The sequence below is a fragment of the Cebidichthys violaceus genome, unplaced genomic scaffold (genome assembly GCF_023349555.1).
Source record: "Cebidichthys violaceus isolate CVI_PGR_0920_01 unplaced genomic scaffold, fCebVio1.0.p SCAF_4, whole genome shotgun sequence".
Taxonomy (NCBI): domain Eukaryota; kingdom Metazoa; phylum Chordata; class Actinopteri; order Perciformes; family Stichaeidae; genus Cebidichthys; species Cebidichthys violaceus.
The window spans coordinates 14,623,445-14,637,625 of record NW_027176594.1 but is presented as its reverse complement, the minus strand read 5'-3'; the positions used below and the strand labels follow the sequence as shown (position 1 = coordinate 14,637,625).

The 14,181-nt window shown below is 41.6% G+C and overlaps 1 protein-coding gene across 10 annotated transcripts in view; it reads left to right on the top strand.

Moving 5' to 3' along the window:
* The window catches only part of grin2bb (glutamate receptor, ionotropic, N-methyl D-aspartate 2B, genome duplicate b), a 93,602-nt gene that overhangs the window by 38,109 nt on the left and 41,312 nt on the right, over positions 1–14,181 (top strand). The gene's annotated exons all lie outside the window — the stretch shown is intronic.

Here is a 14,181-nt window from a genome sequence, read left to right as displayed (position 1 = left end):
CTCTGCAAAGCCAGACCTTTACATGGAGTACTTGAAACTAGAAAGTAGATCTGTGCAGTTGGTTGGCAAATTCAAAGGGAGGCAGCTCATGTCTGCTGCATATTTGAACAGCACAGTTGGTGATGCACATCACAGGGAGACTACAAACCTAAATGTGTTGTTCACTGATATAGACGATGGGTGTCCTGCTACAGTTTCACACAGATAAGACTCTTGTTTTGTCTTATTTCCTGTCTTGACTAAAAGCTGATTTATTGCTTTTCAGCAGTACAAGGAAACTGAGTATTTTTGCATTTAAAAAGCCAGAATGGCATGTGCTCCTGTCCCTGAAGAAGAGTCAGCAGCCAGATGTAGCAACAAAGTCAAGAAGAAAACATTTTTTTTGCATGCATGAAATGAACACAAATGTTGCAGATGTTACTCCGCCGCAAATAAATTGATGTGACCGTCGTACAAATCAGACGGCCTTGTTGCAGATCACAACCTACATCATCAGTTTGTTCAGGGAGTCGAATAGGTGTGTTTGGAAAAATATGTATTTTTATAAAAAAAAAAATTGGGGTGAACTGTACCTTTAAGTTGACATATTTTTTTTATAGCTGCAACAGTTGGTCAATTGCTTGGACTGTAAGAAACAGTAACAGACGCTTTTCACAATTTTCTGTCATTTTGGAGACAAAAAACAATTCCACGATTAATCAAGACAACGATGGACAAAGCCCGTTATTGTTCCCAAGGGGAAGGAGCGGTGGTGTTCAGGGACGTTTTGTTTCGATGAAGCGGCGACATATATCCGTCTCTGTTATTGTGATGAGACCTCATTATGTTGAATCATCAGTCATGTATCACAGAACAGCGGAGACGGTAGAGGGCCATCCGCACATCACTCGCACATGCAGTTCATTATAGGCATGACCCTCCCACCCCCACCCCCAGCACACACAGCTAGCAAGACTTAATACAGTCCACTTCTGTCAGCCCGGGTTAGCTTGTGTTAGTTATATATAGTTCATGTGTGTGCGTGTGTAGATGAGTGGGGGGTGCCAGCCTGCAGACTGTCACGGTCAATGAGACAATATATGGAGAATTTTGGGCCCTGCGGCCTAATCTGAAGGAAGTCATTTGAGGAGTGAAGTCAAAACAAATCTCAGTTAATAATATTAGCAAGACAATTTGTTGCTTCCTCCACCCAAAGGGGCCAAACCTATAATTGAGCTAGCAACATAAGTGGCCTGTAATTGAGCCATTATAATTGACCTCAGGTGTGCCGGCGTCATAGAACCGGAGGAATGCGATCATGTGCGTCTCCTCTCACATCGCCACGAACGCAGTCTCAACGCGTAAGAATGCTTCTATATTTGTGTGCATACAGTGCAGCAGAGTGCAAGTAGGTATTTTCTCATACTAATGGCATCTTTAGCAGGACGGTTTCTATGGAAACCGAGTTGCCACGGAAACACTGCATGTCTCTTTGAATTAGAAATGTCTTTCTCGATCCCTCACTCCTCCCCTCTCCGTGCGTCTCTCCATCACTTCCCGGTCCTCTTCTTCCTGACTTCCCCTGACTTTGACAGGCCAGCTGCTGTCAGTCAAAAACCCCTGCGCCGATGAAGGAGACGCGCACCACAAATGGAGGAAACGCAGGGTTGGCATCTGCTCTCCAAGAAAAGAAAAAAAGGAAGAGGAGGGAGGACATCTTTTTTAGAGGGGGGGGGGGTGTTGCTTTTTAATCAAAAGCAACATATTGAAATAGGAAGGAAATGTCGAATGGCATTCAAAAGATAATGATGACGAGGAGGATGTGGCGGAGAGAAGAGCGGGAGGACTGAAGGAGGAAAGGGAGGTCTACAAAGACAGAGAGAGAGATAGCTGATGAAAGGGAAGGGGAGAAGTGATTGATTTTTGCTCTCTCTGATGCCTCTGGTATCTGTGTAACCATGCTGCCACACTTATCCAGCCTATCTGATTTAACGGCAAGCGTGATAAAGGGAAGAGAGAGAGAGAGAGAGAGAGAGAGAGAGATACATGCATACAGAGATGGAGAGTTTCAGAGAAAGAGGATAGAAAAAGTGCAAACAGATAGAGAATGGGAGTTATTGGGCCGGGTGTACAAAATGAAAATGTGGAGAAAGTCATTCCCCCCGGTGCTGATGGATGTCTAAAAGAGGGCGAATGAGAGTAATGCTGGCAAGGGAAGTGGAGGGCGGGAGGAGAAACAGAAAAAAAGGAGACGGAGTCGAGGCGTGCAGGAGAAAAAAGAAAAGCGCATCATGACAAGGTTTTTGAACCGCATGTCTCTCAATCCACGCTGCGCTTGACTCCAGCCTGCACTCTCACCTCGTGCACTTGTTAGCGAGGAAAGGGGAATTGAAAAGGCAGGGCGTATGGATGTAGGCAAGGTAGACGCAAGAGGGAGTGAGAGGCAGAGCAAGGAGAGAGGGCAAACATGTGTTTTGACACGGTTAAAGGCTGACATAAAGCTCCTGTATGGAAAAAACCCCACCTGTAGAACGGCCAAGGACCATGTGGCAATGCACTGCAGTACACAGTGAATAGCATTCATCCTTAATTCACTACTTCTGTGCAAGCTGATACATCATACTTTTTATTATACTTTTCTTTTTTTTATAAACATTTTCCACTATTTAATGTCCTACTGCATTTATCGTAAATTCCCAAATAGAGGCCTTTATTCATCTGGAATGCAGAAAGCTTTCCTGGTGGGCTTTTAATGTGAAGCATGTTCAGGAAGTGCATGTTTCATTAGTTTAAGAGCAATGCAAAGTAAAACTGATTGGAAAAATGTTTTGAGATGAAATGGAAGCAGGACATTAACCCCGTCCTACCTCGCGGTGTTTGTTCCTCACTGTGCTGCAGCTGCAGGAGCGGTAGATGCTTAAGTTAAAACAGCACAGTGGAAATTATATGAATTTTACTTTATCATTCAGCAAATATTGACCAAATAGGTCGCTGATTTTTCTGCATGCGTGATGCACTGAAGGTTACCTGAAGGCAAAATCATTGTTGCACCGCTACAGGTCACTGAATCTGATGGGTCACAGAATGCAGTGTAACACTGGCGGCATGCGGAGGCAGAGCTCTCATCCTTCTGCAATGATCAAATACCACGAGTTCTTATTTTAACAGTAGATAGATATTTAAGAAAAGAACATGTTGGCTATCCACTTAGTGATGAGATAACTGACGGCAATCCTTCATGTTCAGTCAGTTGTATTGCAGATGGTGGTGTATAATATCTGCAAAATAGATATTGGGAATTATGACTTGTTTAACTTCCTAACACTAGCTTTAAACAGCTTATAATACATAATTAAAACGCCAAGATTCTTTTATTGATAAAAATACAATAATTTATTTCATGATCATTTGAATTGTGTGTTTTTATGCAAATAACCACTATAACACTCAAACAAAGTAAAAGGATTTTTAGGGTTTCAAATTTTTGGCAGTTGACGTTGACTTTTAGGGGAATTGAGATGATATTTTGGGACGCTGGTGCTTTAGCAAATCAAAACGATGTCAAAAATCGGCCAATATGACTCATTAATGATTGGCAATCTGTGTCAGTGGCAAAAAGCTTGATCGGGGCATCTCTTAAAGTTATATTTGCTCCCTCTATGTATTTTTTTCTCTTTGCACACTTCTTTAGTGTCTCTTTATCTGAGAGAGATCATGAATAAAGGATTCGTTGGCCACAGAGTTCAACAGATCCATGTTTTTACCTATAGTACCTACAGCTACAGGAAAAGTATTGTGTGTGTGTGTGTGTGTGTGTGTGTGTGTGTGTGTGTGTGTGTGTGTGTGTGTGTGTGTGTGTGCTTCGTGCAGGCTAACTCCATGTGGGAGTAACTGTTATTTCTGTAATAGTAGTTTAGATGTGTTTGATTTTAACAGCATCAGTTGAAGAGAAACAAACCCATCTGACTGGAGCCCGGTCACTGTGACGACCTCACCTTCAATGTGGGATTGTGTGTTTGGTGAAAGCAAAAAAAGAGAACACTTTTCTGCGATAGACCTTTTTCTTTTTCATTGCAGCCGTCTTGACTCAACATGAAATTACAGGAAAAGCACAGGTACAACGTATAACATTAACAATGTCTCAGTTACATTCTATGTCCCTGTTAGCCTTTCCAGTAAACATGAGAGGAGCTCTCTAAACTCTCAGTGAACTACATCATCAGAGTTTTCCCGCCTCAGGCTTGGAGACTACATTTTGTAATTAATTGTGCCGTGGAGTTTGAAAGATTTAAGATTGACATAGAGGGTCAAAAGGGTCATTATGTTTTCTTTAAGGATTTATCTGAAAGCAAAACTTTTTATCAATATTCAATGTAATTGTCTATATCCAGGCTTGGTTATAGACACCAGTTGGTTAGCCAGGTCATGTGTTATCCGGGGTGAGGTCTAATCGAGTCTCTGGCTTGTTTTCTATTGCTGGTTTTTGGCCCAATCAGCATGCAAAGCTCCCATGTGTCTTAACGTGATTAATTACCTGCGATTTCTTCAGCGCTAACGAGCTTAATCAACTCCTCGCAAAGGAGCTTTCCATTAACTTGCCGGGCCAAAGGTGGTGCTAAATGGACTCCCCCTCTACTCCCCCCTCCCCCCACTTCCCTCCCATGGTCTTACTGGGCTCGCTGTTTCTGACAAGTGTTTCCTCCAGTTGATTGTTTTAATAGGTTTGTATTCGTACCTCTTTTCTTCGGCTCATTTCATAACGCTGAACCGTTTTACGTCTGTTACTTACCGGCCGCCCTGCGAGCTTGGTTTCTTGGTTTCCTCCACTGTTCTCCATCTTCATCTCTGCCTCTCCGTGTCAGGACAAGGCTTTGGGCTTGACTGACATGATGTGAGTGCTGCCGGAGCGTCAGATGTAACAGTGGGAGATTGAATCAGACAATTAATTGTATCCTGCTCGTGGTGCACACAGCGGCGATAGCGATGGAGCGGCGGAGAAAGCTTGAGGCATCACTTGAGAGTGAATGTCTTTGTGAGACAAGGAGATTCATTTGTCCTGATTAGACATTCAGTTGACGATTACGTTTCAGTTGTGGTGCAGAATTGAAGACTGGATGGAATCCTTTAGGGAGGATTTTAGAAGCTCTCTGGTGTTTCAATGGATTCTGATGTTAGGATGCTGGCCTTACCACTTCTGGCTTACAGTAAGAGATCAAACTGAAAAAACAACAACAATCTAATGCTAATGTGCAATATCTCTTTATGTCTATAGAGCTTTAACTATTAGCCAATTAGTTAATCCATTAGTAGATCAAAAGAAAAAGAAAAACAACTGTCAATTTTAACAGTATTTTTTTAAGCAAAAATGCCATAACTTCTAAATGTGAATATTTTGTGGTATAATTTATTTACCATGAAAGTAAATTGAAAATTTTGGTGGGTTTTGGACTGTTGGTCCGACAAAACAGGACGTATGAAGATGTCACATTGGGCTCTGGGAACATTGTATTTTCTGACATTTTATTGAAACTAATGATTCACTGGGAAAAACATCAACAGATGAACTGATACTGAGCATAAAAGCAGCTCGATATGTATTTTTTTGGCTAATCAATCTTACTCAATGCTAACCTTTTAATACACAGGTTTGGTACCAATTCCAAGGTACAGCACAGGTGGCCCTTCCATTGCCCCAGCGTGCCTCCAGGCATATTTCCACTTCGTAATGGGGAGTAAATTAACGGTATTGAAAGTAATAATTGAATAATTGGCTTTTTAAGTGACAGTTGGATTTAAAGTCAGAACGTATCATTCAAACAGAGTGCAACACACGGGACTTTTATTCCCTGAGTGACAACCGAATGCAGCCGCCTACTCCGAGTCTGTCAGCAGTGGGCTAACACTGCTCGCTTAGCCAAGTATAAGCCATGTGGCACTCTGCCTTGTTCATTTCCTCAGTCAGTGATTGAGCCCATTCCTCCCTACTTGGTATGAGATAAGCAGATGATGTCATTGTTACTAAGTGCCATATCAACTTGAAGAATCAGGATGAAGTTGACTCAACAAAACAGCATGTGAACATGCGGCTTAGCTGCTAGCTGTCAGATTTGTGGGTGATGGATACTGTAACTGGTTTGTTGCTAAATGTTGTCAAAAAGTCAAAATGTCAAAACATGATCATTAACGTTTTAGCAAGAAAAGACCTGCTTGAGGTTGCAATATTTACTACAGTACTTCACGGAGTAAAAGAAAGCGTTATTATTGCCAGTGGAGCTAAGAAGTAAAGTTCACCCTCCCATTTGTGATAGAGGAGATTAAAATCACTGCTCTGGAAATGTCCTGCTCTCTGCCTATTAGATATAGACATTTGTGTGTATGTGTGTGTGTGTGTGTGTGTGTGTGAGATAATGTGTTTGCCAGTTCTGACTGTGTTTCATTATATTTGTAAATTTCCGAATTATAAAATGTGTCTAAAAATATATTCCTATAGACATCTCTGTAAAAGCATTTGTTTTGTGTGTGTGTGTACGTGCGTGCGTGTGTGTGTGTGTGTGTGTGTGTGTGTGTGTGTGTGTGTGTGTGTGTGTGTCTGATTGAGCCAATCCTATAAACCTCTGTGTCTGTGGCTGTTAAATCCACCAGAGAGGAGCAGGTTGTGTCCTGAGGTGTTGTCCTGTGTTCTCACGTGGGGGTTGCTGCCAAGTGGCTTCTGGTACTTCTGTCAAGGTACCCAAACAGTTTTGGAGGTGAAAGCACAAAGTTAAATGCGACAAAGACATTTCTGCTTCACCACATCGCTACACAGTTATTTACAGATGTTTCCTTCTTCTCTCACATCTAACTGCTACTTCTGTATCTTAACCCTAATATATCAAAATGATTCAAGCTGCTCTTAAGACAAGGAACTACAATTATGTGACAAGAGGCAAAGCACTGACTAAATGGATTCATTGCTGGCTTAAATTATTCTACACACACATAGCAAAATAAGCAAATGACATTCTATCTTCCTGGCGTATTTATCGTTGCCATCATAACGTTCTTTTTTTTATCTCAAATAATACTATTTAAAAACACTCAACAATGATGTGATGATGTGATTTTCTTTCTATCCTGTTTTTTGTTGTTGCTCAGCGTGTTTTATGTTCTCAAAAGCCGCCTTGTATCCACGACATCGTGGAGAAAGCACTGCCATCATTGTCGCTCCACTGGCCGCTGTGGGAGTGAATCATATTTCAGGCGCTCCTGAAATCATTTCCTCGACAAAAATAGCAAGAGTAATTCAATCAGAGCATTATGGGATGTTTAAAATGAAGTGCGCCGAGTGAAGCCGGGGGAGAGAGGCGTTGAAAGCGGGGTCATTGATAATTAAACAGCCGAATATGTGATTAATTAACGTGCTGTGTGTGTGTGTGTGTGTGTGTGTGTGTGTGTGTGTGTGTGTGTGTGTGTGTGTGTGTTTGATTAGAAACACGATGATGAAGCACGTTGGGCTCAAACCAAGGAGGATTGGCGGTGGCGGTTGGCGTCACTCAGACACTGCGAGCGGGGAGAGATAGACGGAGGGAAGAAGATGAAAGGTGGAGAGAGACGAGTGTGATGAAGTGGAAAAAGCTGAGTGTTGGAGGGAACGATGTGTACACTTGCCACTTTGGTGTGTGTGTCTTTGTGAGCCCGTCTCTCTGAGTTCTGAGGGTTCGCCCTGTTTTCTCAAGCGAGACTTTTCGCTATCTCTCTCAGCCTGAACAGCCCTCCCCTCTCTCTCTCTCTTTCGTCTTTGTCGGCCTCTCTCTCTCTCTGTCTCTCTCTCTCTGCACTCCAATCCTCTCCCACCAGGGCTTGTTGAGCAGTGGGCCGATATGTCGCTCTCCCTCTGCAAATCTAATTGGAGACAGGCTTTCATTGGCATGACATGGAGATGAGTTTCCAAATCCTTTTAGCCCTTCCTGCTCGCTCCCTTCGGCTCTTGTACAGTACGGCGTGCTGACGCAGCGGAGCCGGCTACGCATTCCAAAGCGTCCATGGCAATCTGAGCGAAATCAAACGCACCCATTACTTGCTGTCTTAACAGGTTTAGATCATGGAGCAAACCCCCTAACGCGTCGCTGGCAGACATGTTTCATTTAAATATGACACGGAGAGAGAGACACGTCAGCACTGTGGGGATCAGTCTGTGGAAAAAAATAGAAAAACTTTGTGGTTTCATCTACACAGATGAGCGTGTGCATTAACATACCGCGGGTTTCCGTCATCCACTGGGTCTCCAGTGAGTTCACCGAGAGTGCGGAGTCACCGTCTTCTCTGGAGGTTGTACCTCCGGGAGCGGGAATGAGACGCAGAGGTTTTGTGGTACTAAGGCGGCTCTCTGGTGCCGTATATGCACAAAGGTTGAATAAAGCCTCCCAAGTGATTCACCCCTCCTTTTTTTATTTCGTGGGGGATGGGGGGCTAATTCACACAAGCAACTGTTGCAGATTCAGTGCCACTACACCTAGACTATTTTGAGATTCCTGTGCTGAGGCTCAAAGTGAAAGTGGTGTTTGATGTGACTCAGATACTAGATACAGGTTTGATCAGTGATACAAAGAAACAAAGACTAAACAGACAATAATACATTCATCGGTCGTGACCTGCCACTGAAAAAACAGGAGATTTGAAAGTACATCAGTGTACAATGATTTCTTTTATTTACACGCTCACGATACATCTCTTTGTGGGATTTACCTGCACCATGTCGTCTCAGCATAATGAATACAACAAAGCAAAAAAGATGAATAACATAACCTAAGGGAGATACAGGTCTATATTGATGAACTAAAAAAATTGACAGACATAAACACATCTTTAACACAAGGTCAAAAAGCCCCATCAAACATTTAATCCAAACTGAGTCTTTCCTGGAAAAAACAACCATAAATATTTGTCTCGACTCTGGTCACTTTTTATATTGAGTAGGATTTTTATTGGATTTGGGGACGTTCACACTCCAGTGCCTACAGCCAACATTATTTCTGATAATGCTACTTTACCTTACTTTAACAGTGAAAACACACAGTTAGAAAATATGTAATATGTAAACTAAGCAGCAGAACAGTTAAAGTTAGAACAACACAACAGTGTGATCTTACATTATACCTTAAACTTTTTTGAGGATGAACTAGTTCTATCCTGCAGCACTAGAACAACTTCTATGTGGATTGTTAACCAGTTTATGTTGTTATGATCCTCACAGTTAACTTGTTTGCATCTTTTGGCCTTGTGTATATTTTGGATTTGCACCTCATTGATATTTATCGGCCATGACAGCGATGCTGGTTTTGTTTTCACCTTGTGAGTCTGTGTGTGAGTCATCGTGGCAGAATGTGTCAGACACTGGAACTACCACAGAAGAGGTTTTGAGTACATTGTCAGGTGTTTATATTTCTGTCTGTCCGTGGACAGATTTTGTCAACACCATAGCGTCACATAAGTGTAAGAGGCAGTTCCAAAACACACACACACTTTGCACATCTGTTCCGATTTGTGTGTGTACTTCCTTCCTGTACACATTCACGCCCATCATCGAACTCGGCCTTCATTTTAATCTCAGCTACACACCTGTAAAACTGTGTGACTGCATCTTGCACGGTTGATTGCGTTCCAGCACAACAAGTTGGAAAACTTAATGAGGTTTTTGCTCCAGCCAGGTTAGCCAATTTTAGCAATACTAATTATTTTGTTCATCCAAACACAGTAGCAACATGTTCACAGATAGAAGTTGGGCGTTATTGTATGTATGACTGATTTAATGAGGCACAAGAAAGACAGAAGTGCTAACAAACAGCATATTACTACAGCTTTTTCTTTTACTGTTTATGCGCGTAGCAGCCATCTTGGATTTTGAGGTCGGGGTTGGTTGGGTTTGTCTGACTTCTGGTGTAGAATTCGCCACTGGGAACTCAAAAATTCTAACTTCCAAGTTCAAATATAACGCATCAATAAACTCTCGGCAAAATACTCCAACCACTTGCTTTGGTAGGTCCTGCTCCAGTAGGTGTCTCCAGGCTCACAAGGGGACAACAATACCATCCAACCACTGTCGCGGCTGGTAATGAAAAGCTGCTTTGGTCCACCACCGTCTCTAATCGAGGACCCACTGTTGTAAAATAATTGCTCATTATTTATTTTGAGTGTGAAATTGGCGGCCATTATTGCAAACTGCACACGTGCTGGAATGTAAAGTTTGACAGGGTAGCAACAGTAACTAAGGAGGGCGGGGCTTAGCAAACAGTCAGTTAACAAAGATGGATGGAAGAAGTGTCAGACGTAATCTTAAATAAATTACGCCAAAAGATTGATTCATAAAATGCCTCTTCAACACGTCTCAACACATCTTAAAAAGTCCCCGTTCATACCCGTCCATCCTTCCTCCAGCCCCGCATTAACCAAACCTGCCTGCACAAATCATAAATGTAACCCTCACAGACAGTAACTTACAATTTAGAGAGAGGAGACACACAAAAAAAGCTTGAAAATGAGGTGACAAACCTCTTTCTTGGGCTCACGGTTGAGGAGAAGGATGATGTGAAATGACAGGCAAGAAAGCAAGCGGGCGGCTCCGGTAATGACACACAGAGATTTTCGCCCTGCAGGACACTTCACACCTCTATGATATGAACTAATGGAGCTGCAGGACATTATGAAAAACAGGGCAGAGAGGGAAAAGACAGGGTAGTGGTCGAGAGAAAGAGGAAGGGAGAAGGAAACCCTGAAACTAATGCCATTTGAATAAAGGACAGACATGAAATAGTGGTGATTAGGAAAGAGTAAGTAGAATGAGATGATGATTAGCTGTAATCTAAGAAGGAGAGAATGAAGTAAGAGGTGCCCTCACGATGCCTCTGAATGGCAGGTTTGGTCTCACGACTGATTACACCTCTCTGAGCCCACGATTAGAATGATAACAAGACAAAGAGGGAGTTTAGGAAGGTTGAAGGAGAAAGGGATACTGTGTGAGTAAGAAGAAAAAAAAGTACGATCCAGAACAGCAATGATGGAAAAGATAGTTGGTATCTGAAGTCGAGCTGAGGAGAGGCAGTTCACCCAAATAATTAAAAAAAATGCCCCAGTTGCTTCTAGTGGTATCTGGCCATGCAGATTGTTTTGGTTTGATTTGTCCAAGTTTTCAAATATTTCTCTCTGAGATTTCTGTTGGGGAGGTTGAAAGCATTGGAAAATCACATTTCAATAATTCATCATCAACACGTCTTTCCAAAAGCAATGTCCCGGTTGCCCTGGATAATACACACAACAGAGCAGTTTTCATTGGAACTACTTTCGACAGAATCAGCCAACATTTTAGAAATAGTGAGGTCACCCACCAAGCCTCCTTCAGATAATAATGATAATAAGAAACCACAGAGAGAGTCTCAACTTCAGTGAAATTACTTGGATTTTTCATATTTTATTTATTCAATTAACTGTTCAATTATACATAACAGTCTACATCATGCAATATTGTTGGAGAAATGCTAAATGCCTAAAGTAGTCAAATGTAAACGTATTGAATCGAAGAATTCTGGAAACAGCTTATAAAATGTGTTAGTTTTTAACTGTTAAATGTAAACCCCCCTCCCCAAAGTCACACAAAGTAATACATTAATAAATAAGATAAGCAGGAAATTGCCTTCATGGCCTCAATTGTGGCTATTGCCTTTTGCAGACAAAATAGTCCTTATGTTAACTGTTAACATCATGTTCTGTTGATTATCCACAGTAACCAGGACATTCCACTGTACAGAAGAGTGGAGACAGAAACTCTGAAATATCTCAAAATGAACTCGTTGATGTATTTTTCATAGTCTGTGGCACAGAGAAATAAGTTACATCAGGCTGCGGCTGCACAACACTTGTTAGTTAGTTTTGGTCTTTTGGGGGATTTGTTGGCAATAATACAAATTTAAAGAATACCACCAGCATCATCCTGTAAAGACAGGAAGAGTTGTCTTATAGTGAACACGGTTGTAGATAAAGACTGGATCCACAGATGGAATAATAATGTCAGGGTAAATTACATGTAGCGCTTGTCTTGACAATTGATGGAAGTGTGAAGTGAGAGGTGAACGTTGCATTAGCTGTCGTTCACGCATGGGAACACCATTATTACCTCCCTGAACAGAGCCGAGTGTATTTACTGTCAGCATCGGTAAAACGTCAGATTTTAGCCCGTGCACGCACACATACCCCCCCCTCGTTTCCACAACTGCCAATCCCTCCACCATCACTTGACACTGCATTGTTATTACCTCATTACAGTGAAAAGTAGGTAACACATCATTTTTGTCCCTGAGGGTTAAAAAAAATAATAGTAAAGGAAGGGGGAGATGGGCTTTGATGCGGAGTGAAGTTAGCGCACCTAACTCGAGGAGCCCTCAGCCTCCGGTATGACTAACATGTATGAGCGATTACATGCGTGGATGGATTTGCGTAGTTCCCGCCATTTCATATGAATGCACAGGAATGTGAAACGGAGCGCAGCAGTGCACGCAAGTGTTGTTCTGGGGGGCACGTGTAAACAATCACTGAAGGGTGAATGTTTGAACTTTGGTTTTTAATTTTAAATTAAAGTTCCAGACAAGTGAAGTGAGATAATTGGTCAGAAAGCATTTACTGTGGTGCCACTGGTAATGCTGTGACGTGCCGAAGTTCCTTGATTTCACCTAGATTTTAATCACATTCTTTATCAAAACTGCAGAGTGAGCAAGTGGCAAAGATGACGAGTTAGATAAGAATATTTTTAATGCTGTGTGTGCGTTAAATCATTAGCTGATAGCCTAGCTTAGCATTAAGACTGGAGGCAGGGAAAAACAAAAGTTTAAAAGTAAAAAAAATAACGCCTACCTTTACATCTAAATCTCTAAAACATGTTGTTTCTCGTTTGTTTGATCTGTACATGAACAGAACTCTAACCCTGACAATTTATGATTTCACAACCCAATACCAAAATCAGGGCCTGCTTACTGACCTGATCCATCAACCAGAGCTGTTGTCTGAAAAGTTGCACAGAAGTGCTTGGCAGATGCACACATTATATTTTGTTTAAAAAGACTTTATAGGCGTTATCGGGTGTATTTCTTCAACTCGCACGGCAGCTGGAAAATCCATACTGTCAGATTCAAGTAATGCGTTTGTGTCCGGGCCAATCCTGTGAGGAGCTACTCGCAGCTACTCACTGTAGGTTAGCGCAGGTGCTGCAATAGCGTCAGTTATATCAGAACTGAAGAGTATTTCTTCATTGCAGGTTTATTATGAAACAAAAATAAGCTGTGAAAAAATATTGTTAGTAAACTGAAACTAAATCAAAACTGTATCCATTAAGAAACCCTAAACTAAATTGAAACAATGTTGCATGGTGAAAAACTAATATTCTTCAGTAGTAGTTCTTCAGCTGTAATATATCACAACTAAAAAAAAGGAGACGAATTTCCGTAAACTCTCGTGACATTAAACCACAGAAACTGAACGGACTTGACACTGAAGCGGATGGCGCTGTGCTGCAATTCCTTCACAAAATTCGGACACTAAAGTAGCGTGAGAATGACACATTATAGCCATTCCTACATAGTTCTCCAACCATTTATTTTGCATGTATGTGTTGCTGCCTACTTCTGAGACATTATGCCTGCCTCTAACTAAAACTACTGTAAAACTAAAGAGCTACAAAATGAATGCTAAACCTTAGTGAAAAACTGAAACTAGACTAAAACTACCAAAGGCACTAGCTAAAACAAACAAAAATAAAATAACAACTAATTGAAAATGTATAACTATGGCAACGTTTCTTCTTCGAAAGAGGAGCAAAAAGACTTTTCTCTGTGGAAAATATGTTTTCACTCTTCTTCCGACTGGCTTTGGCAAATGTTGGATTGACAGGTAGTTCATCCAATCACCTGCCTAGTAAAAGTAAAAGTCTCTGATTTAAACATCATGAATACAATAGATGAAATTAATGAAAAATATGTTCTATTATTGTTGGATATTCTGAAGTGCAGCTACAGAGCACACACTGATGAATAAAGCTCAGCTCTAAACAGAACTCTATTTGTCCCTGAGGCTTGCAGTAGCTGGACATGCTCCACTATCATCTGTGCCCTACCTTCCTGTTCACTCTCGTGCTCTGCATGACTCATGACCTTCTTTGCTGATTGGCTCCTTGCCTCTGGT